General features: G+C 34.1%; 1 protein-coding gene across 6 annotated transcripts in view; it reads right to left on the bottom strand.

Moving 5' to 3' along the window:
* Positions 1-23,407, bottom strand: part of Aldh1a1 (aldehyde dehydrogenase 1 family member A1) — a 149,394-nt gene that overhangs the window by 83,788 nt on the left and 42,199 nt on the right. For 3 of the 6 annotated variants that reach the window (XM_071600566.1, XM_071600568.1, XM_071600570.1), the window contains exon 2: positions 2,512-2,608. The exons of 2 other annotated variants lie outside the window; for them this stretch is intronic. The gene's annotated coding sequence lies outside the window, so the exon portion shown is untranslated. Of the gene's footprint in view, positions 1-2,511; positions 2,609-7,540; positions 7,622-23,407 lie in introns of all 6 variants that reach the window. One more of the 6 variants, XM_071600567.1, reaches the window with a different exon arrangement.

Below are 23,407 nucleotides of genomic sequence, written 5' to 3'. Positions count from 1 at the left end.
GTTCTTGGTATAGTTTCAATATGGAATGTCACCCGCAAGCTCATGTGTTGCAAGCATGGTCCTCAGTGCAATGAGGTTCCAACATGGGGCTTTTGAGAAATGATTAGTCATTGCCTAAATGATTAATCCATTGATACCTGAATGGACTATTGGCAGGTGGAACCTAGTCAGAAGAAGTCTGTCACTGGAGAAATGTCCTAGAAGGGTTTATCTTCTCTCTGGCCCCTTTCTCTTTCCGTGTGCGCACTGGTTGCCATGAGCAGAGCAGCTTTCCTCTGTCATGCTCTTTGCCATGATGTGCTACCTCACCTCAGGCCCACAGAAATGGAACCAGCTGACAAGGGACTGAGTCCTCTGAACCCATGAGCCAAAAACCAATCTTTTCATTGAGTTGTTTTGGTTGGGAATTTTGGTCACAGTGACAAAAAGCTGACAAATAATTCTCCAAAAAAGTTTGTTAAATGAATGAGTGGATAATAATTGAATAGAATGCAGTGAAATGGAAGAAATATTTACCCTTCTATCTTTGAGAGATGTTGTGAAGTCCAAAGCTGGTAACGCATGATAAAATTGAATTAAACCTTTCAAACGGAAGTGCCATGGGCAAGTCCCCTCGGCTTTTGCATAGCTTTAGTATATTATGGAGGATTTGAATTAAACTAAAACTTTAAAAATTTATCATGAATTCAAGCCCAACCATATGCAGTTTGTAAATACTGACCTTGTGCAGACTAAGTGTAAAAACCCTGGCGTCAAGTCGCCTATCCTAGCATTCACTCGCCTTGGCATGGCTCTCACTGAGGTTAATAAGAACTGTGGATATCGCAGACTGCCAAAACATAAGGAGATATGACAGAAAACCAAAAGGGAAACTGCTGGCTGCCTTGGGCTCACTGAGATTTGAGTCTAACAAGGCAGACTTGTCGCTGGACTCTTTGGAGGTGAAATGAAGCGATGGGCTAATGCTGGGCACAGGAGGCGCCAGGTCCTGACAGGCCAAGGTGTGACCTGCGGAATCCTAACCACCCCAGACATGTTTCCAGGAGCAAGGGAGCTGGGCCATGGCCAAGGGCAGGCAAGGTTGTGAGGGTGGGGGGAGGAGGTGTATGCAGAGCCCTCAGAGAGTAGGAAAAGAAAGGGCAAGTGAGATTACTGGTCATCTGGTGTCTTAGATCACAGGCAAAGCAAACGCCAAGCACAACAGCAAACACAACCTTTGAGCACTGTGTCTCCAAAGAGTGTTTACCAAGTGCCGTCGGCCTTGATCTCCCAGACTCAGTTAAATATGCATTTGTTAATGTTGTGCTTCTCACTTTCTCTTCTTCCCATTTTTTGGTTATTGTTGTTATTTCTACTTTTAAAAAAATTCTTTTAATTCCTCACTTGTTTTGAGAGTATAACTCTGAGTAAAGTGAGAAATAAAAGGAGTGGGGACAGAGGAGAAAATTCCACAGAGCATTTTCAAAAGAGGCTTTCCAGTACAAAAATGTAGGCATTTATAGTTACACTATTAAATGTAGTGTATTATTATGTATAATATGGTAAATATGATGTATAGCTCATTCTTTAAATATATTATTAAATATGATACACACATATAATCATGCATATTATTCTCCATTTAAAAGTACCAATATTTAGAAATGAACTGATAATTTATGTGATATATGCCATTTTTATAAGCTACCTTTTAAAAATGAAACATTGTATCAACATTTAAATTCATATTATTTGGTGACTAAGACATACTAGCATTTCAAAAACATTTAAATACATTATTTTATTTGATTACATTAAGGGGAACTGAAAAAATGGGAATGTGAAAACGAGGTGAATGGTTTTATGTGCCTTTCTTGTGGCCATTCCTTCATACTTTATTTCAATTCTTCATTTATGTGACCTTTGCTCCAATTGAAATAGGGACTGTCATTTGTTCCTTCTGGAAATTTTAGGACCTAACAGATGTTTGGACATAATAGCTTCAGCATTTAAAATGTATAATGGATTTCGGAAATGGATAAAATTAAGACCTCATACATATCACACTGTTAGAACTACATGGTTTTAGAACAGTAGTAATATTATTTTAACATACAACATGTCTCATTTTTACACCCTGAAACTAGTCATAGAGACATAAAAATATATAAAAAGCAAGGTTTTTAAAAAAATAAATGAACTTTTTAGAGCAGTTTTATATTGGTGGCAAAATTGAATAAAAAAGTATGGAGACTTCTCATGTGCTCTCTTCCTCTCCACAATCAGGACTCTCCAACTGATTGTAATGCATTTGTTAATGCATTTGTAATGCATTTGTTACAATTGATGCACCTACATCAACACACACTAGCATCCGTGGCCCAAAGTTTTATATTAGGGTTTACTCTTGATGTTGAACACTACATGGATTTAGATAAATGTATAATGACATGTATTCATCTTTGAAGTATCACACAGAACATTTTCACTGTCTTAAAATTTCTCTGAGTAGCCAGGTGTAGTGGTACATACCTATAATCCCAGCAACTCGGGAGGCTGGGGCAGGGGGATCACAAATTTGAGGCCGGCTTCAGCAACTTAGTGAGTCTCTAAGTAACTTAAGGAGATCCTGTTTCAAAATAAAAAATTAAAAAAGGGTTGGGGATGTAGTTCAGTGGTAAACACCCCTGGGGTCAACACACACACACACACACACACACACACACACACACACACACATATTTTTTTTCTTTGTGTTTAGACTATTCTTCTTTCTACCCCCAACCCCCTGGAAACCTCTAAGCCTTTTACTGTCTCCAAAATTTTGCCTTTTCCAAAAATCAGATATTTGTAATGATACAATATGTAACTTTTCCAGATTAGCTTCTTTCAGTGAGTAGTATGCATTTAATTTTTTTCATGTCTTTTTATGATTGATAGCATATCTTTTTTATTACTAAATAATATTTCATTGTTTGGATGCACAAAATTTATTTTTTTAACCTACTGTGGGATATTTTGATGGCTTGCAAGTGTGTCAGTTATTAATAGAGCCGCTGAACACACTCATGTAGAGGCTTTTTTGTGAAGAAGTTTTAAATTCATTTGAATAAATACCAACAATGTGGTTGCTGGATCATTTGGTAAGAATGTATTTAGTTTTGAAAGAAAATGCCATGATATCTTCCAAAGTGTCTCTACCATTTTCTATTTCCACAAGCGAAGGATGAGAGCCTCTGCTGCTCTCTATCCTTGTCAGTCTTTGGTGCTGTCAGTGTTTTGGGTTATGTACATTATAACAGATGTGTAGTGTTATTTTATTGTTGTTATAGTTTGTAATTCCCTAATGACATAAAATGTTGAAAAGATTTTCTTAGACATAATGCCCTTAATGCCATCTGTATATTTTCTCTGGAGAAGTGTCTGTTCAGTTTTTGGTCCATTTTTGTTTTGTTTTGTTTTGTTTTGGACCAGAGATTGAACCAAGGATGCTTAACCACTGAGACACATCTGCAGTTCTTTTTATATTTTAGTTTGCAGTAAAATCTTGCTAAGTTGCCCAGCCTGTTCTTGAACTTGAAATTCTCCTGCCTCAGTGTCCTGAGTCACTGAAATTATAAACATGGGCCAATGCACCCAGCCTTTTGTCCATTTCTTTGGTAATTTGTTGGTTGTCTTATTGTTGAGTTATAAGTAAGTGTTCCTTGTATATTTTAGACAATAACCCTACGTGCTAGTTGTACATTTCACAGATATTTCGCCCAGTCTGTGTCTGGCCTTCTTATGCTCATGGCATCAATTTCACAGAGTAGAAGGTTTTAATTTTAATAAAATCTAGATTACCAATAATTTATTTTACAGGCTAAGCTTTTGACACTGTGTATAAAAAGCCACTGCCATACCCAAGGTCATCTAAGTTTTCTTCTATGTTATCTTTTAGGAGCCTTATAGCTTTGCAATTTTACATTTAGTTTTATGATTTGTTTTGAGCTGAAATGGCTATATATAATTGTGTATGTATGTGTCCAGCTTTCCTTGTATCATTTATTTAAAAGACTATATTTACTACATAATATTGTACCTTTTCTTTTGTCAAAGATTATTGACTTTTTAAATGTCAGTCTATTACTTGGCTTGCTATTCTGTTCCATTTACATGCTTTTTATTTTTTTCTAATACCACCTTGTCTTGATTATTGAGCTTTGTAGTAAGAATTAAATGGGTAGTGTTAGTCCTCCATTTTGTGTCTGTCCTTCAATATGGAGTTAGCTATTCTGGGTCATTTCCCTCCCCATATAAACTTTAGAATCAGTTTCTCAATGCCCATGATATAACTTGTTGGAATTTTGTTTCCATTTAATCTATAAGTCAATTTGAATAGAATTCTTATCTTGACAATATTTCCTATCAATGATTTTCTAATCTCTCTCCATTTGTTTAGTTCTTTGATATCATTCAAAAGTTTCACAGTTTTTACTCATACAGATCTTGTGCATATTTTTCTAGATTTATGCGTATGTATTTTGCTTTTTCAGGAGGTGATAATTTAAATATCAGCAAATTTTATTCTCAAATTGTGTTTGTGTGTAGTTGATGGATAAGAAGGCAATTGACTATCATTGTCTTTTAGTTCTAGGAGTGTTTTGTTTGTTTCTTTTTTTTGTTTCTTTAGTTGATTCTTAGAATCTCTTTGGTTTTAGTTTAAGGTAATGCTGAATTCATAGAACGAGTTAGAAAGTATTTCTTCTGCTTTTACCTTTTAGAAAAGATGTAGAAAATTGGCATAATTTCTTCCTCAAATGTTTGATAGAGATCCCTAGAAAGCTCATCTGGATCTCATGCTTTCTGTTTTGGAAGGTTTTTAATTATTGATTCAATTTCTTTTATAGTTGTAGATCTATTCATATTTTTTCTCATGTAAACTTTGGTAGATTGTGTTTTTTAAGAAGTAAGCCTATTTCATCTAGTTTTTCATATTTATGGCTATAAATTTGTTCATAATACTCTCTTATTTTCCTTTTAATGCTTTCTTTCTTTCTTTCCTTTTCTTTTTTTTTTTTGGCACTGAGGATTGAATCCAGGGATGCTCAACCACTGAGCAATATCCCCAGACCTTTTTTTAAATTTTATTTAGAGACAAGGTCTCATTGAATTGCTTAGTGCCTCCCTAAGTTGCTGAGGCTGGCTTTGAACTTGAGATCCTCCTCTTCTTCCACTTTTCATGTTAATAATTTGTGACTTTGCTCTTTTTATTTAGTCTGGTTAAAAGCCTACCAGATTTATTTGTCTTTTCCAAGAGCTGGTTTTTGGTTTTGTTGATTTTCTCTTCTGATTTTTGATCTGATTCATATTATTTCTTTTATTGTACTTACTTTGGACTTAATCTACTTTTTCTTTAGAGTTTGTTGATTTTTCTCTATTGATTTTTAATCTGATTCTTATTTTTTCTTTTATTGTACTTACTTTGGATATAATTTACTCTTCCTTTTGTAGTTTTCTAAGGTGGAAGCTTACATTATTTGTTTTAGGTCTTTTTAATATATTAATTTATTACTGTAAATCTTCCACTGAGCACTGCATTCAGTACATCCCACAAATTCTAAATAATTGCATTTTAACTTTCATTCATTTAGTTCCAGATACTTAACATTATTTTGAGATGGCTGCTTGGACCCATGTGTTCTTTAACAATGTATTACTTAATCTCTTAAGTATTTAAGAATTTTTTTGCAATCTTTCTATTATTGATTTCTAATTTAAGAACATTATGGTCTGAGTTTATATATTATATTATTTCTATTCTTTCAAATTAATTCAGGTGTGTTTTTTGGCCTAGAATTTACTCTATCTTGGTGAATAATAGTTTCCATGTCAGCTTGAGAAGAATTTGCAATTTTCCATTGCTGGATGAAGTAGTTTCTAGATGTCAATTATGCTCAGTTTATTAGTAGTGTTGTTCAGTTTCATTATGCCATACTTAATCTGTGACTGCTGAATCTGTCCATTTCTGAGATGGAGGGACATTTCAGGCTACAATTTTGTAAGTAGATCCATCTATTTCTCACTGAAATTCTGTCAGATTTTGCTTCATAGGTTCTGATGCTCTATTTTGGGGTACATATATATTAACATTTGTTATAAGTTCTTGCAGTATTGAACTCCTCTTTTTTTCATTATATAGTGTCTCTCTTTATCTCTGATAAATTTCCTTGCTCTGATGTCTGATCTGCCTGCAATTAATATTGCCATAATTTTTATTACTGTTAATATATCTTTCTCCTTTATTATTTACCTTAATCTATTATTTACTTTTAATTTACATGTATTTCTAAATTTAAAGTGGGTCTCCTGTAAATTATTTGTTTTTTATTGTACTCAAAGTTGTGTCACTAACACAACTACCTAGGAGTGTTAGAAGATTTTCATCACTCCCAAAAGAAACCCCACATGCATTAACCCTCTCCATTCCTTTCCCTTAAGACCCTAGAGAATACACATCTATTTTCTGTCTGTATAGATTGGCCTATGCTGGACATTTCATATAAATAGAACCATATACATGTGACTGTTTATTTCTGACTTCTTTCATAGAGTATTTCAAGATTCATTCTTTATGAAGTGTGTGTATACATATATGTGTGTGTATATACATATATATACATATATACACATATATACACATATACATATGTGTATACACACACACACACTTCTTTCATTGCTAAATAGTATTCCATTATGTGGATATATCACTTTTGTTTATCTATACTTCAGATGATGGCCTTTTGAATCAATACTATCTGATAAGTATTCAAATCCAGGTTTTTCTCTTTGCATTCTATTGTAAACATGAATAAGTTACAAGGAAAAAAACCTTTAATTCAGTTTTCTCAGCCCCAGTTCACTGGAATTCCTATATTATATATTACATATGCAAATTTTATATAAATTACATTGAATATCACATATCTAACATACTGGATAATGTATATACACTATAGATTTGACAGGGCTGTTATAAAAATTAAGTAAAACAATGTGTGTGAAATTCAGTGATGGCCTGTGTGGTAAGTATTCATTCAGTCAAAGCCGGGAAGGAAATCATGGACCACACTAATTATTATTACAGAGAGGATATAGTATGGGTGATGACTAAGGAAGTAAAAGAATGAACATTAAGGGAACAGAAATCAACTATAGGAAACAGCTTTGTCCCACAGGAAGCAACTATGCCCACAGGGCTATGAGAAAATAGCAAGGTGTTGGTGTGGATCATCAGAGCCAGAAGCTGGGAGAGGGACCACAGAGGTGAGCTCCAGACTAATGAAGGGCAATTCTGCTTGTCTTTGAAGGGACTGTTTCTTCTGCTTCCAGGCTGAAGGGTATTGCTAAGGAAATGCCGAGGAACAGTAAGTATCATATATTGCTGAAATAAAAAAGCAATTGATTTCTGTGTGTTAGTCTTGCATCCTGAAACCTTGATATAATTGCTTTTTAGTTCCAGGAGGTTTGTCAATTTTTGTAATATTTTGTCTGGTTTTAGTACTGGAGTAATCCTGACCTCTGAATGAGTTAGCAAAATATTTTCTCTGTTCTATCTTCTGATGTCCATTCTCCCTCTGGTGCCTCCTTCTGATAGAACCTAGAAAGACACATCCGGCAAAGAGGAATGTAGGCTTCATTCTCAGTGAGAACAGAACAAATAATTTAGAGTTAAAAAAAAGTAGTTTACCAAACTGGTATAGTTCACTCTTTTACTATTCTGCATCTATATACATGCCTCCACATATTTTCTGAACTTCCGTAAAGCAAAAGCTATGATTTTGCATAGAAAGGTGTCACAGCTATTCTTTGTTCTCTCTTCTCTCTGGATAGGCTGCACAAAGGTGAAAGTTGTATCTGTCTCGAGAGTCACGGTTTACATTTATGGATGATGTTGATGACTTTTCAAATTTTTCCCAGTCTCACCTGGAGATTTGTAATATGATGTATAAAAAAGAGCAAACCAACAAAGCCTTACATAATATAATAAGAGGAAAAAGATAAAAATAATTAGCTAATGAGCTCATGCATATTAATAAAAATAAAGTCATGTATTTTGGGTAGCTATGGGAAATTGCTTCCAGGCCCCCCTGCAGATACCAAAGTTCATGGCTGTTAAAGTCCCTTACATAAAGTGGCAAAATATTTGCATACAACCCATGAAAATCTTTTTGTGTGGTTTAAATCCTCTATAGATTACTTGCAATACCTAATAAAATTTAAATGTCATATAAACAGACATTATACTCTATTGTTTAAGGAATAGTGACGAAAATGTTTATGCATGTTCAATGTAGATGCAAATGTTTCTGAATATTGATGATCTGCAGCTGTTTGAATCTGCTGATATGGAATCTTCAGAGAGGGTCAACTCAACTGTATAAATGCATGTATCAAGCAATGAATAAAAAGCATGCATAGATACTACCGTCCTCATTTCTGAAACTAATCTTAAGGTCATGGTCACCATTTGTAATCTTCATCTTTTTGTACCCATTCCACATTCTATTTGTCCTTAGCAGAATATGTTTCTTTACTGGTGGGCCTATCTAAATTTTTGTGTCTGAGGATATAAATCTCCAGGAAACTACATGTGTAGTTGCTATAGTGTTCTATTAACTTTTGTTATTGAACAGAAAGTTATGAATATGTGCTCAGGGAATTCGGTCACTGTTAAGAAGCTACTCAGATAATCTTTGAAAGCCAACATTGATTGCCCCAGAACATACAAACCTTCTCTGAGTATGGGTTAGTATCATGAAGAATGCAAAGTGGCCAGGTGATAGTTTTAACGTCAACTTGAATTGAACTTTTGTTTCCTATGGATGCGTTCTTTAGGATCTAACTATCTCCAAGCTCAAGGTTTTCTTCTCGGTCATAAGGAATTCCCTTGAATTAAGTGAGAGACCATGAAGCAGGAGGAGATGTCAAAGAAGAACACTGAGGACTAATAAATATGTTGAGCATCTTATGCATCTCTTGAAAGCATATTTACTTGGTGATTAATTTCTTGTCCAAATTTAGGGCTTTGTTGTCATACAATACCTGATTCATGAACAGAAGTTCAGATTTCAAGGTCGTTATGGAGACCCCTTCAAGGGCATTCTATTTCCATAGGATCAAAAGCACTCTAGAACTTTTTCTTAAAAACAAGCAAACAATACCCAAAACACTGCCATCAAAAATAACAGAAGAAGAAGAAGGGGAAGAAGAGGTGAAGGCCGAGGAAGAAGAAATGTTGAAAAGAACATAGATCTGTTCCTAAACCCTATGAGTGTACACTGTGATCCTCTTTCCAGGACTTGCCAGAGACTCTATGTGGTCCTATGGTCATCTGTTTACCACAGACACTTAGGACCATTCTTGGCCTCCAACTCAAATTTCACAATTTTAGAGATGACTCAGTGAATGGAAATGGAAGCCAGGAGTCAGATCCATGAAAAAAAGAGCCATTGCCCACTTTCTGCTAGCACTACCAAGGGCTGTGGCCAGGCTTTCTCCAGGAGTACTGAAGGAAGCGGGTGATGGAACGGAATGCTGCTGTGGGGTGATGGGCCACTGCTGGGATGAAACCCACAGAATCAAGAAGTAAATAGGAAGTATCCCCCCGCCTCCCTCCAGCACGCCTACTGGTAGAATCTAACAGGAAACAAGCTAGAAAGGAGAGTTTCTTTGCAGAATGGTGAGCTCAGTCTTAAAAAAGTGAAGATGACACACAGAAGCCTAATAACTCACACAGGATGAAATAGGATAACCCACTTACTCTACGGCCCAACATTTATAAAAGAATTTTGAACTGGCTTATTTTCATACCACAAAAATAGTGCATAGATAATTGAGGAAATGTTAGAAAAAAAATGAAATAAAAATTATTCAAACCTTTTATATTTTGTTGCTTCTACTGTCCTTGTCTCACACACACACACACACACACACACACACAATGTGCACACACACCCCTTCATATTTGAAAAGAAATGGTGTCTTATTCTACACATAGCTTTTGTGACTGTTTTGTACTTAACAATCTAATATACTGTTCACGTTTTGACTTATCATTAAATAATCCACAACAATGAGGTTAATGTCCACATAGGATTACAACCCATAGAAATACTAATGTTATTGATTATTCCTTAATTTTGGAAATTTTTAAATGTTTTAAGTAACTTTCATTAATAAGTGATACTATGATAAATGTCTTATTGGAAATTCTTTATGAACACTTGTTGATATGATAAATTTTGGGGAAATATCTTATGACATTTTTCTTGAATCTTCAAGATATTTACTATCTGCATCCTTTAAAAAGGAGTATTTGCCACATAAAAAAGCAAGTTCTTGAATAATTGTTTAAATGCAAATAAATTCTCTCTCTTTCTCCTTCTCTGCCCGCCCCCACCCTGGTCTCATTGTGTTATGGTGTTCAGATGAGGACATTACTTGTATTCCTGTATATTCCTTCCTGGAGCAGAAATTATGACTAAAAATGTAGATGGGAAGAGATTTTTTTGAGTGTGGGTAGTGCTGAGAACAGCTGGGATGGAGACTGAAGGAAATGGCAAAGACATTTAACATAGATATAAATGGAATTGCTTAGCACAAAATCTTAGAGTTTCTTGTGTTAGGGGAATAAATTTAAATTGAATATATTTTTTCCTTACAGATAAAAAATGTTAAATCTTGAAACCATCTGGGTTCTTTCTGAAAGTTTGAAATTTGAATTTAGGTAAGTCAAAATGAAAAAGTCTAGGATGCTCTTGTGTTGCTAAGCAACATTGCTAATCTGAGATCCTATAATCCAATGCCATGAAAAATTTTTGTCCACAATAAATGTGCCCCCAAAGCAAGTGAGTCAGCATCAGCTATTTAAAGAGTTTGTAGGGAACTCATAAAAGTCTCCAGTGAAGGTGAAGTTATCATCAGGCTATTTTGACTGTTTTTTGCAATGCAAACTCTTATACCTTCACTCACTGATCCCCAAATCACATAGTCAAGGAGATAAAATGTATCCTGTTCCATGCTGTAAAAGTATTAAAAATAAAAGGAGAGCAACACCTCAATTTGCAAACTAGGGGTCCATACCTTCATGAACAGGACAGAAGTCCATGATTAGAGTCTATGAAATGGAAAGTTGATGTCTCATCTGGATCACCTTATCAGACTGAAGACTGAAGAGCAAGAACAGGATGAGAAAGCATGCCCATGCTCTTATTCCTGGAAATGTTCCATTTAAATTCATTTTTTTTTTTTTTGCTTTTGGTCCCAAAGAACTGGTTTGAAATGGAATTTATTGAAGATTTATTGAAGAACTTTCTACTCTCTATTTAATGAGTCTGGTCTAAGTGAAATTTCTGAGAATTATAAGAAAATGATTCAAAATAGTAACTGGACTTCTTCTCCAACTATGAAGATATATGTTTCTTTAAAAGCCAAAAATCTTTGACTTGATTTTCTATAGGGTTAAGAAGAAGGATTGATGGTGACAAATGACACAGCAGAAATTTCTCTTCTCAGATAAAGCACCTGGCAAGATTGAGAAGCTTAACATGGATAATGATATTTACATCTACACATTTTACTACCTTCCTGAGCTATTCTTAAATGAAGATATCAGAATCTGTCAATAATTGGCCTGACAGTTGTGATAAGATTTAAACGAAGTAGGGAAGGTCTGTTAAGTACTATAATTAAATTAAGCATGAAAAATACTTTTGGATTTTAGAGTTTAAGAAGGTAGGATCCTCTAATTTTTATTGTTCTTATTTTTTGAGGAAATCTACAGTTGCCTTCTGTGTTTGTATGTTATTTGGGTTAGTTATTAAAATAATGATGTGTACATTGCTTACTTGTGTTAGGGCAATTTTGTTAACCTACTGTTAGTTGTTATTGTTATAGCAAGTTTTAGAAACAGTCTAAAATTCCAGTGATTCTTTAGTGGGACATTGAAGCATAAGTGGTATAATATTTGAATCACATAGAAACCATTTCAGTAGAGATATTATGGATTTACTGTTTACATTATTAAAAGGCTGAACCTTATTTAGTGCTAAATGGATTTCTAAACTTAGAACTATAAGGGCTATGGCTTCTAGGTTATTTAGAAGACATGTTTACTATTTAAAATTTTTAATCCTTTCAAATAATTATTCCCTCTGTTTTTGTAGAAGAATTTTGTTTTACTTTGTAATGATCAAAAATATCAAATGAGTCTAGAAAATTTGAAAACATCAGAAATATTTATGAAAAATAAAGGTTCTTTATGGCAAAAATGTAAATGGATATTTTCCTTCTGGTTTTTAACTCTATCATTATAAAATATCCTTCTTTTGCTCTAGTAACAATTTTTATATTCCTTATATTTAGACTCTATAATTATATATTCTTATAAAATATATATAAAGGGCTATATGTAAAATAATACCTCTAAAATACATATTATTATATATTAATAAAGTCTTGTATATATTCAATACTACATGTTATTTTTGAATAAGTAACTAACCTATTTATTTAATTTAAAGGAAATAGATTTATTTTCCTTCAATACTTCCTAATAGACATGCTTGTGATGACTAATATTTTTTTCTCATTCTAAATGGGTTCATCTAAAAAATGGACCTAAAGATAACTCTGAGTGATGAACTTTGTTCAAAAGCAGTTTTTAATTATAGTTATTAATATTTTTATTAAAATAATATTTTTGTTTCCTAACATAGTCAATAATATGGGCTCAATTCCAAACTTTGTCTTGATGAAATTTATACTTAATCGCCTCTTATTTTACTTTATTTTGGGATGTGTAATTAATAATCTGGTAGAAGTTTAAGAATGTATAATGGTTTATAAAATTATATATTTGAAGAAAAGTTATAATCTTTTAAAATGCAACAGTCACTCTTGGTTTGGAAAGTTTGTTTTGGCAACTATGCTTTAAAAATACTAAACCTACTAAATTCTTGACTACTTCAGGTAGCATCCAATATACACTGCATCAGAGGGAGAATAATTGAAAAACAACATTGAATAAGTGCAAAATATTGCTGTGATTCTCAAAAATTGTTTAAAATTTAACCTCAGTTAATTGATTGATGTTATCTAAGGGGAAATTGCAGTCTTTCTGAATTGCATGTTTTCCCAAATGTACTTCCTAATTACTAATACTAGACTTTATTCTTATTTGACTTATCTAGGTGTATAAATCTAGGACTTGAATAGATAAGTAAATAGAGAAATGATGCCTAGAATCATGTTAACCTATAATGCAATGTGTGTGCCATTAGAGTCTTTATCAATCACAAAATCAGTCACAGGCACACATGATGGATAAAAGCATTGATCTCGGACCCGACTGACTGGGTACAGATTCTGCCTTTGCCAGTTACAAGGTTTTTGATCTTAGAAAAGTTGCTAAACCTCTTTATGCTTTAATTTCTCATGTATGAAATGAGCATGATAAGAATACCTACTGCTGTAGGAATTAAATGAGTTAATATATTTAAAACACAAAAAGCAGTGTCCAGCACATAGTAATGCTATGCTAATATAAACTATTCTTATTGCTATTAACTTAGAACCTTTCTGTGCATTTCAAGAACTTTAAAAGTGCCTTAAAATTCATTTTAAAAGCTCAAAATATAATGAGGGAAATTAATAATTACATTTAAGACACAATAGTGAGAAATATAAAGTATTAAATTAACATCAATCTTCTTTATGATGCCATTTTTGTACATATTTCCTATTTTCAATATGGTTATAACCATCAAAGCTTCTAGCTTAATATTAACAAATCTTCATTAATTCTGTGACTTTGGGAACATTAACTAAATGATCATTTGTCTCAGTTTTCTCATTTGTAAAAGGGGGGATTAGTAATGGTACCTATTACAGCATTTGTGTGAATGTTAGCATTAGGACTAAATGTTCTAATAAGTGTGTAGACCTCAAAACAGAGCCTGGTGACAGTAATGCTCCCTGACATTAGCCATCATCATCATTATTATCCTCCTCATCATCACCATACCACTGTCTATATTTCACATTTCATATAAGTTACAGTCATCACAGTTTCCATACAGTAGTACAAAAGATTTACTGAATGCCTAAAATAAGTGAGATATTACAGAAAGAATATGTTATAATAAAAAAGCAGCTTCAAATAACATTCATAATATTTATTAAGTACCTTGTATTACCCAATGTATATAATCACAGACCTTAATTATACCTGGAGAAAGAGAGAGAGAGCATACATTAAAAAGTCATATATACAAAGCTGAGTGTGTGTGTAGAGAAAGAAAGAGAGAGAGTGAGGGAGAAAGGAGAGATCCTTTCATAAAGGAACATATGTCCAGTGGGAAAAATTTAATCAATTATTAAACTAATAACCAAGATGATAATTTCTGATACTGATATTGAAAAACTTGAAAGGAATATAATAAATAACTTAGATCATGGCACAGAAGTATACAGATAGGTTAGACAAATTCTTTCTGAGAAGGTGATGTTTGAAATGAGACCTACAGACTAGAAGAAAATATAAGTCATCCAATATATCAGAACTGCCAAAACTGAGCAAAAGAAATATATCATATAGGCATATAGTCAATATAATATAAAATGGTAGAACTCAGACAAGATGTATCAATCAAAGCAGTATATAAATGGATGTTTAACCTACTAATGACAAATATTTAGATTGATTCACAAAACAAAGACTCAACTCCTTATTGCATATAAAAAATACATCTTTTAAAAAATGATCCAAGCCAGGCACGGTGGTACACACCTGTAATCCCAGTGACGCTGGAGACTGAGGCAGGAGGATCACAAGTTCAAAGCCAGTCTCAGTAACTTAATAAGGCTATGAGCAACTTATCCAGACCCTGTCTCTAAAAAATACAAAGAGCTGGGGATATGGCTCAGGGGTTAAATGACTCCGGTTCAATTTCTAGTGCAGCCCCCGCTTCCCCCCCCAAAAGAAAATGATTCAGGAAATTTTAAATGAAAGGCTAGATAATATCTTTATAGGAAATTGGAGCAAAAAGTCATATTTTTAATAACATGTAAGGTATAATTTGACCTGACAAGCATTAAGAAGATTAAGAAGGGAACAGTATAAACCTAAAGGCCAAAATTCATGATGGACAGGAGTAGATACCAAAATAGTAATGAATACAAGCATACATGAAAGCATACACCCAAGTGGTCTTCTAATAGGTCACATAAAGCACCTCCTTATATTCTAAAAAGTAAACATGAGGCAAACAATATTCCATGTACACAATTCAATTAATTAAAAAGCATCAACATCTTTTCAATTGGAAATAATAAAATTTGTTAGATAATTATTGAGTTAAAGGGGAAATATGAACAAAACTACAAACTGCAAAAGAAAATAAGAATTAAGACATTGTATATATCAGAATATGTGAAATGCAGTTAAGCAATACTTACAGGAAAATTTCACTAACCCTGAGGAAATGATAATACCAACTGTATTTAAATAGTTTTAGAGCATAGAAAAGAAATTAAAGTTCTAAGATTGTTTTATAAAACAAGAATAACAAGTTTAAACTTAATGAATAAAAAGAAATGAACACTATAGAATAATATCATGAATACTGATGTAAAAATCTTAAATTATTAGCAAATAGAATCCTACAGTACACATTTAAAAGTAAAAGTAATGTATCACAATCAGATGAGGTTTTTTTCTTGGGATTCAAGCATGCTTCAATTTTAAGTTAAATATTAATAAATCTAAGGGAATGACTCATATAATAATTTCTAAAGGCATTTGACAAAATTAAACATCCGTGCCTGACTAAATAGAGAGGCTTTCAGTTATATACATATGTGTGTATATGTATGTTATACATCATACCAAAAGTCAACATAACATTGTCTATATTATTTTATAGCACTCAAATGATTAACCTAAGATCCATCAAATGTAGCTATAGCTTCTTGTTTGCAAGTTGTTCTGGGCTGAATTGAGCCCCTTCAAAACTTATAGGCTAAGGTCTTAATTCCTAGTGTGACTGTATCCAGAGACAGAGCCTTTGAGAAGATACTGAGGTAAAATGAGATCACCTGGGCAGATGCCTAATTCCAACAGGAAGGCTATCCTTAGAAGAGGAGGAAGAGACACCAGGAGGGAATAGGCCCCAAGAGAAGAACACAGAAGGACATAGCGAGAAGACTGCCTATGAAGAGAGGCCTAACCAAAAATTAATCCTGCCGACACCTTGATCTTGGATTTCCACTCTTCCAAACTGTTTAAGTCATTTGATCTGAGATACCCTGTTATCGTAGTTATAGTAGACTAATATTACCCACAGACATATAAGGACAAGATTAACAAGTTTCCAGGAGTGGTGATGTACCCCTGTAATCCCAGCAACTCAGGAGGCTGGGGCAGGAAGATCACGAGTTCAAAGCAGGACTCGGCAATTTAGCAAGGTCTCCAGCAACTTAAAGAGAGCCTATCTCAAAATAAAATATAAAAGAAAGGGATAGGGATATGGCTCAGTAGTTAAGCACCCCTAGGTTCAATCTCTAGTATCAAAAAAAAATAAAAGACTAACAAATTAAATAGAATCACAAGAACCTAATAGACAAATCCAGAATATAGATATTTTACAGGAAGAGCCTCCAATTTCCTTTATCAGGCAATTGTAATAATAATAATACAGACAAAAAACAATGTGTAGCTCTCATTGTGGCCCTAATTAGGATCCTGGTTTAGGCAAGAGTGGTAGGGGTCATTCTGGAGACAACTGAGGAAGTTTGCCTATGAAATGAGTATTAGCTAACCTTAAGAATATTTTATTGATTTTGTCAGGTATGGAAAAAGTTGGTGTAGGAAAGTTTTATCTAAGTGAATACTGTGGTACTTGTATTTGGAATTTCATGTCATCTACTTCACTTTAAATATCTACATGCATAGAAATCAGGAAAGAATAAAAAGATTCCAGAACTTCTAAAGGGTTTTGAACTATTTGAGAATATACTTGTATTAGGAGAAAATGTTCACAAAATGTGGCCAGTTATTTCCCTCCCACTATAGCTCTCTCTCCTTCAAGCTTGGCCCCTTCTGAGCTGGTTCCATGAAAGGAAAGGTCAGAAGACTTTATCAATCTACAATCAGCAGTGAGTTTTGAATTTTGGAACTGAAAAGGGAAATTATGTACTATCTAACTTCAGACTCCAGGAATGTCAAAAGAATCCCTTCACCCAAGTTGCTGTGAGATTAACCAACAGGAATCTTCAAGCTCTCTCTTCCCCCAAGTTCCCCCTTCCCCTGTCACACCCAGAATGAGTTTCTGTACCCAACAAGGAGGAATAACCTTTAAAAACACTGATCCTCCTACACAAGATAGCTATTAGCTATAAACTTCAGAGAAAAATACAAAAAACAACAACAACAACAACAACAACAAAAAACCCACTATCAGAGGAACATAGAAAATGGAGGAAACAAGGCAGTTTTGGAGGAAAGTTAAATCACGGATACAATCAACCTGGGTGAGTTTCTCATGTACTATATGCAGCAATGGGTACACAGGCTAGCTAAAACTAGGCATTTCAGTTTCCTTCCTAGAGCAGGGAGGAGGAGATCAAGTGTCCCGGGTTGCTAGAGAATAAAAAGAGAATGCTAGAAAAACAGCTAGAGAGGGTGAGTTCCAAATTTTGTATGTGAACTCTGCCCAACTCTCCCACTGATCCCTGAATTTGGAACATAGAGGGCAGGCTGAGGGAAGGCTGAGGCGATGCCCACGATGCTGCCCAACACAGTCAAGATAGAGCTTTTAATGGGAATTTCATCAAGTTTATTTTCTGATAAAACAAACAGCAGTGTTCTTAAGAGGAACAGAACAGGAAAGACTTGATGGAGAGGAGAGTAGGAGAGGATCGGAGAGGACAGGAGAAGACAGTAGAGGAGAAGAAAGGAGAGGAGTTAGAAGGCAAAACAATACAATTTACGTTGGCAATGCTGTATTTTTCTTTTAAAATATTGAATTCAGGTGTCCATTTCGCAGATCTTTTGTATATTTTCAAAAGTGAAATTCAATGTTAGGATATTGGGTTAATTTACACTTCACTATCCAAAATGTTTTGTAAGAGATATTTAATGTTTAAGAGATTCTTGTCATCCTTTCTTTAACACAAGTTTAGTTGATGCTATTTCTTTGAGCATAGAAAACTGAGTTTTGCCAAGCAAAACCAAAACTAAAAACATTGACTTCATTCAAGTGTCTATAAAGTTGCAAAACTGTTTTTGTTTCTAGAATTATTCTTCTTTAAAGGAAATCTGCCTTTATGACCAAGTGATTGTGACATCCTTTTAAGTGTAGTAAAATCTCAACTAGCAAAGAAATTCTCCATAATTAACACTGCAAAAGCTTCTATCTGTAGAAGATTACCTAGAAAATATTCTCTAGCTTTTAAATACTAATTTCAATTTCAAGTCAGGTATTTTGTTAATCGACTTGTAAGATTTGAGAACAAAATTTATCTTTATTCTAATAAATGTGGGGTTTTTTGCTTTCTTTTTCGGGGGGAATTTTTATATCATTGAAGAAACTAGTGTTATTGAGCAGAATGACTTAATGACATTTGCACTAATTTGTGGTAGACAGAACCTAGGACTCCTGCTGTCTGGCCATGAACATTTCTCTCTAGTGTGCTACTTTCTATAATGATTTGTATGGCATTAATTTAAAGTTATCTTTCTTTCCTAACCTCAGAGTATATTCTAATTTCTGGAGTAAAATAAAATGAAAATAATAAGCTAAAACATTTAGTAATATCCCTTGCCTGATATAAAATTCTAAACGGGAATGTCTAAAATCTGACACTTGAGGCAGTGAGATAGGTCCCTCTGGGGCAAGTTTTGGCCACTTAAAAAGAAACACAAAATGACGGGGACACATTTGTTAGCTTTTCTAAAACTTGCACAGTCACTCCAAGCCCCAATGTTTATTCATCCATTTCACAAATATTTGTGATCCACCAAGGTTGAGATGTGGCCTTAGAGTCTAAGTTAATAAGTGTTAATGTTTCCTGTCTCCAGTCCAGCTGAATTTGAAGCCCAGAGAGCCGTAGGCCAGAGGGGAGGGAGAACAACCAATATTACTAGACAATGTGTTTTCTCCTATCATTGTTCCAAAAATCAATACATTTTGCTTATTTGCTTCACTTTGTTTAAATTGTTAAAGACTTTTGCCTTGATTTATGTCTCTCACTTTATCTTTACTCCATCTAGTCTCACTCCCTTGAAAATTTCTAAGAACTCTGATACATATGATTGGGCTTAAAATCAATATGATTTTTATATAGGAATTCTTTTCTGTTTCATTATGATGTATCTTAAACACCAAAGTGCCGATGAATTTTGTAATTTGCCCTTTAGATTTTCTATCTGAAAAGTCTCAATTTGATCTCATATAAAGCTTTCCTATGTCAGAACTTGTTGGTATGTGTATTTGTTTTTTAACATGCTAGATAGGGGGAGGCATAGGGGTTATGTCCAAACAAACTTTTTTTTTTTTTTGCTAACATCTGCCCTTCAGAGATTTAGAGAGGGGAAAAATGAGGATCGCCTATCTAAGAGGAGTTGTCTCTTCTCCACTCCTGGAAGGGTTTGGCAATTAAGTCTGATGATAGAGGTGGGCAAGCAGATGTAGTCAAACAAGCTACAAGTCCTCAAGGAAGCTGAATCTCTGTCTCTTTTTAAATTTAATTTAAAAATTTACAAATAATTATATATATTTATGGGGTATCATGTGATGTTTTGAGATATGTATGGGTATGTGTGTGTGTATATATGTATATATGTGTGTATATATATATATATATATATATATATATATATATATATATATATATACACACACACACATACCCATACATATATACACATTGTGGAATGATTATATCTCAATAAACAACATATCCATTATCTCATGTTTTTACCTTTCTTTTTGCTGAGAACATTAAAATCTATTACCCAGCAATGTAGAAGTACATAATGCTTCATTATTTAAACTGTGCTCACCTTGCTGAGCAATCAGTCTTGAAAACTTATTTCTCCCATCAGGTTGGAACTTTGTATCCTTTGGCTGACTTCTCCCCATGCCCTCTCGCCAGCTTTCGCAACTAGTATTCTACTCTCTACTTTTAGAGACATTTTTTAGTTTCCACATACTGGTGAAATCATGCAGCATTTGTTTTCCTGTACCTGGCTTGTTTCATTTAGCCTAACATCCTCCAGGTTCATTCAGTTGTCACTAATGACAGAATTTTCATCTTTTTTTAAGGCTGAATATTATTCCATTGTGGCTACCTACAGTGTTTTTTAAATTCATCTGTGGGTGTACATTTAGGTGTTCCATGTCTTGAATATTGTGAATATTGCTCTGATAAACATAGCAGTGCAGATATCTCTTTAACAAAACTGATATCAATACTTACAATATATACCCACTCCAAGGTGGTGTCACTGGATCATATGGTAATTCTATTTTTAGTTTTTTGAGGAAGCTCTATGCTTTTTTGCATATTTATATACAAGTTTACATTCTAACATAATATTTTTGTGGAATTTTACTTGCTCTTCAATTTTCCCCTTCCTTTCTTGGGTAATAAGCCATTTATTCATTTGGAATGCTGAATAATAGATTTTTCTTTAAAATTATCTTGATATTATTTTATTTTTCTATTTCAAAATAAAATTTATTATACGTATTAAAGTTTTTTTAACATGATGCTATGTGATACATATAGATAGTAAAATACTTAGTGAAGCAAGTTAACGTGTCATCTATTTTTTTTTCAAGAGCAACTAAAATCCTTATTTAACAAAAATCCCCAACCCAATACAGCTTTATTATGGTAGTATATATAGAATCCAAATAAGTTACCAAATTAAGCCCAAAATAGGTAACGAATTATGGAGATTTGAATTCAAGTTTTGGATAAGCTTCACATTAGACACTGATTCCTCTTTTAAGCAGTGTATTACAATTATACAAAATAGTGGGATTCCTGTGATATATTTGTACATGCATATAGTATAATTCTAACTCTTTGAGGAAAGAAGAATTAGACAACATATATTAAGTTCTAAAGAAAAATATTCAAAGTTCATATGATCAATAGGCAAAATTCTTGGACTATTTGAAGAAGTTCTAGGTACTTTCTTGCAAAAGAACATGGAAAAAGCCAGAGAATTATTAGATACCCAGAGGCTCTGGAGGCTGACATGAGGATCTCAAGTTCAAAGCCAGCGTCAACAAAAGCATGGCACTAAGCAAGTTGGTGAGACCCTATCTTGAAATAAAATACAAAATAGGGATGGGGACGTGGCTCAGTATTTGAATGCCCCTGAGTTCCCCTGGTACCAAAAATAAATAAATAAAATAAGAATTTCAACTGAAGTATAAATTAATCTAATTAGTGAGTGCAAATTGGGCAAAAAACATAGCTTGAGAGGGATATGATAAAATACATATTTATTTAGATTGTAGAGGCTCAACATAAGCAAGTTTACTAGATTTCAGATTTGGAGAAATATAAAATTTTTCTTCTAAAGCTGAGTAAAAGTCAAGGCCTGTCCCTGCATGGTAAGCATGTACACCTTGTTACTCCAAAACATGAATTAGAACAAATGCATGAAGGGGTCTGGAATATGATGGGCACAAACCGGTGATATCAAGTTAAGAATAATTCTAATCTTCCAAAAGGACCTTGTATGACTCTGATTATGGTCTGAACAATTGTCTTGTTCCAAAATGAGTATGTGAGAACCCACCCTCTACGGTGATGGTTTTAAGAGATGGGGCCTTAGGGAGGCTATTAGTGTCCTTATAAGAGGGCATGAGGGAGCTGATTTGCTCCTTCCATGATGTGAGGAAGAAAAATTCATCTCTTACCATATGAGGATACAGCAAGAAGGACAAAGAAGCCCCCACCAAACATTAAATCTGACAGTACCTTGATCTTGGACTTCTCAGCCCCCAGAATTGTGAGAAATACATTTCTGTTGTTTCTCAATCACTGAGTCTAAGCTATTTTATTGTAGCAGCAGACACAGACCTAAGACGACTTCAAAGAGAAAAAAAATGTAATGGGCTTTCCAAGCATTCTATATTACGAAGTTCTTCGCTGTTCTGTTTTATTAAACATAATATGTATAGGAAGCAGAGCGATATAGATGAGAGGGGGGCCTGTGACTTCCAATTAACAGGGTAGGACAGGAATGATGCTATGTGATTTCAAAGTAGGTCATTATAAGTTTCTCCCAGTTCTCTCAGGATGTGTGCCTCTCTCAGGGTGTGAAGAAGCCCAGGTCAAAGGAAGAATGTTCCATTTGAGATCCCCAGCTTAGATCTCGGCTCACGGTCAACATCAACTCCTGACATGTGGGTGAACACGACTTTCAGTGATCCCAAACCCCATCCTTCAAGTGTTCCTGCTGGCATTACAGACCCTGTGGAAGGGAGATGGGCCAACCCCATTGTACCCTGACCTACTTTATGAAAAACAAAAACCAAGTCAGATACAAACTCATCGTTGTTATTTTAAGCCACTGAATTTTGAAGTTGTTTGCTATGAAAATTGTAAACCAGACCTAGGATTGGGTTCACCTAGTTGGTGATCAGGAGCAAGACATTTTCCTGGGTATAACTGGAAGAGAAGAAAAATTTCAGCAGACTCATGAGTAAATGAGAGTTAGACAGGAGTGGCAGTAAGTTTATGAAACTCTTTCAATAAATTTGTTTGTTGAAGAGATAAGATATTTATCTATCTCATTTCCTGAATAGAGAATAATTAGTAAGGACTGTAAATCTTGAGAGGCCTTTTTTTCCAATAGGAGGATAATGATTATGTTGGAATAAAAGGTGATAGAGAGGTGGAAATATTGAAGGTGAGTTTGTGTAAGACAGGGAGAGAAAGAGAGAGAACTGAGTAAGAAGGGCCCTGAGAAGGGGGAGAAGTGGGGAGTTCATTGCCAACAAGAAAGACTAACCATAGATAAAGGGAACTCTTCACCAGACAGACCAAATGTTTCCAGTTGCAGATCTACTAGTTAGTCAATGAGTTGAGTATTCATCCCCAGTGGTTCTGTTTTCTCTGTGCAATTCAAAGTAGGCAAATTTGCTGTTAACAAAAATAAAGTTACAGAATACCATAAAAGTGGAAAATATCTGTGGGGGTGGGAAAAGGAACTTGTTAGGAACAGATCAAAAAATTAAAGGCAGTAATTAAGGTTAACAAGCCTCTATATTTCTGAAGACTCATTTTAGATAATTTTATATCTGAGTGCTTTCCCCTTAGGATCCAGTTCACCAGTGTCCTCTCTTCAAGGTAAACACGC

This window comes from Marmota flaviventris, chromosome 13 (assembly GCF_047511675.1).
Source record: "Marmota flaviventris isolate mMarFla1 chromosome 13, mMarFla1.hap1, whole genome shotgun sequence".
Taxonomy (NCBI): Eukaryota; Metazoa; Chordata; class Mammalia; order Rodentia; family Sciuridae; genus Marmota; species Marmota flaviventris.
The sequence above is the reverse complement of the archived record's forward strand: the minus strand, read 5'-3'. Positions and strand labels throughout refer to the sequence as shown.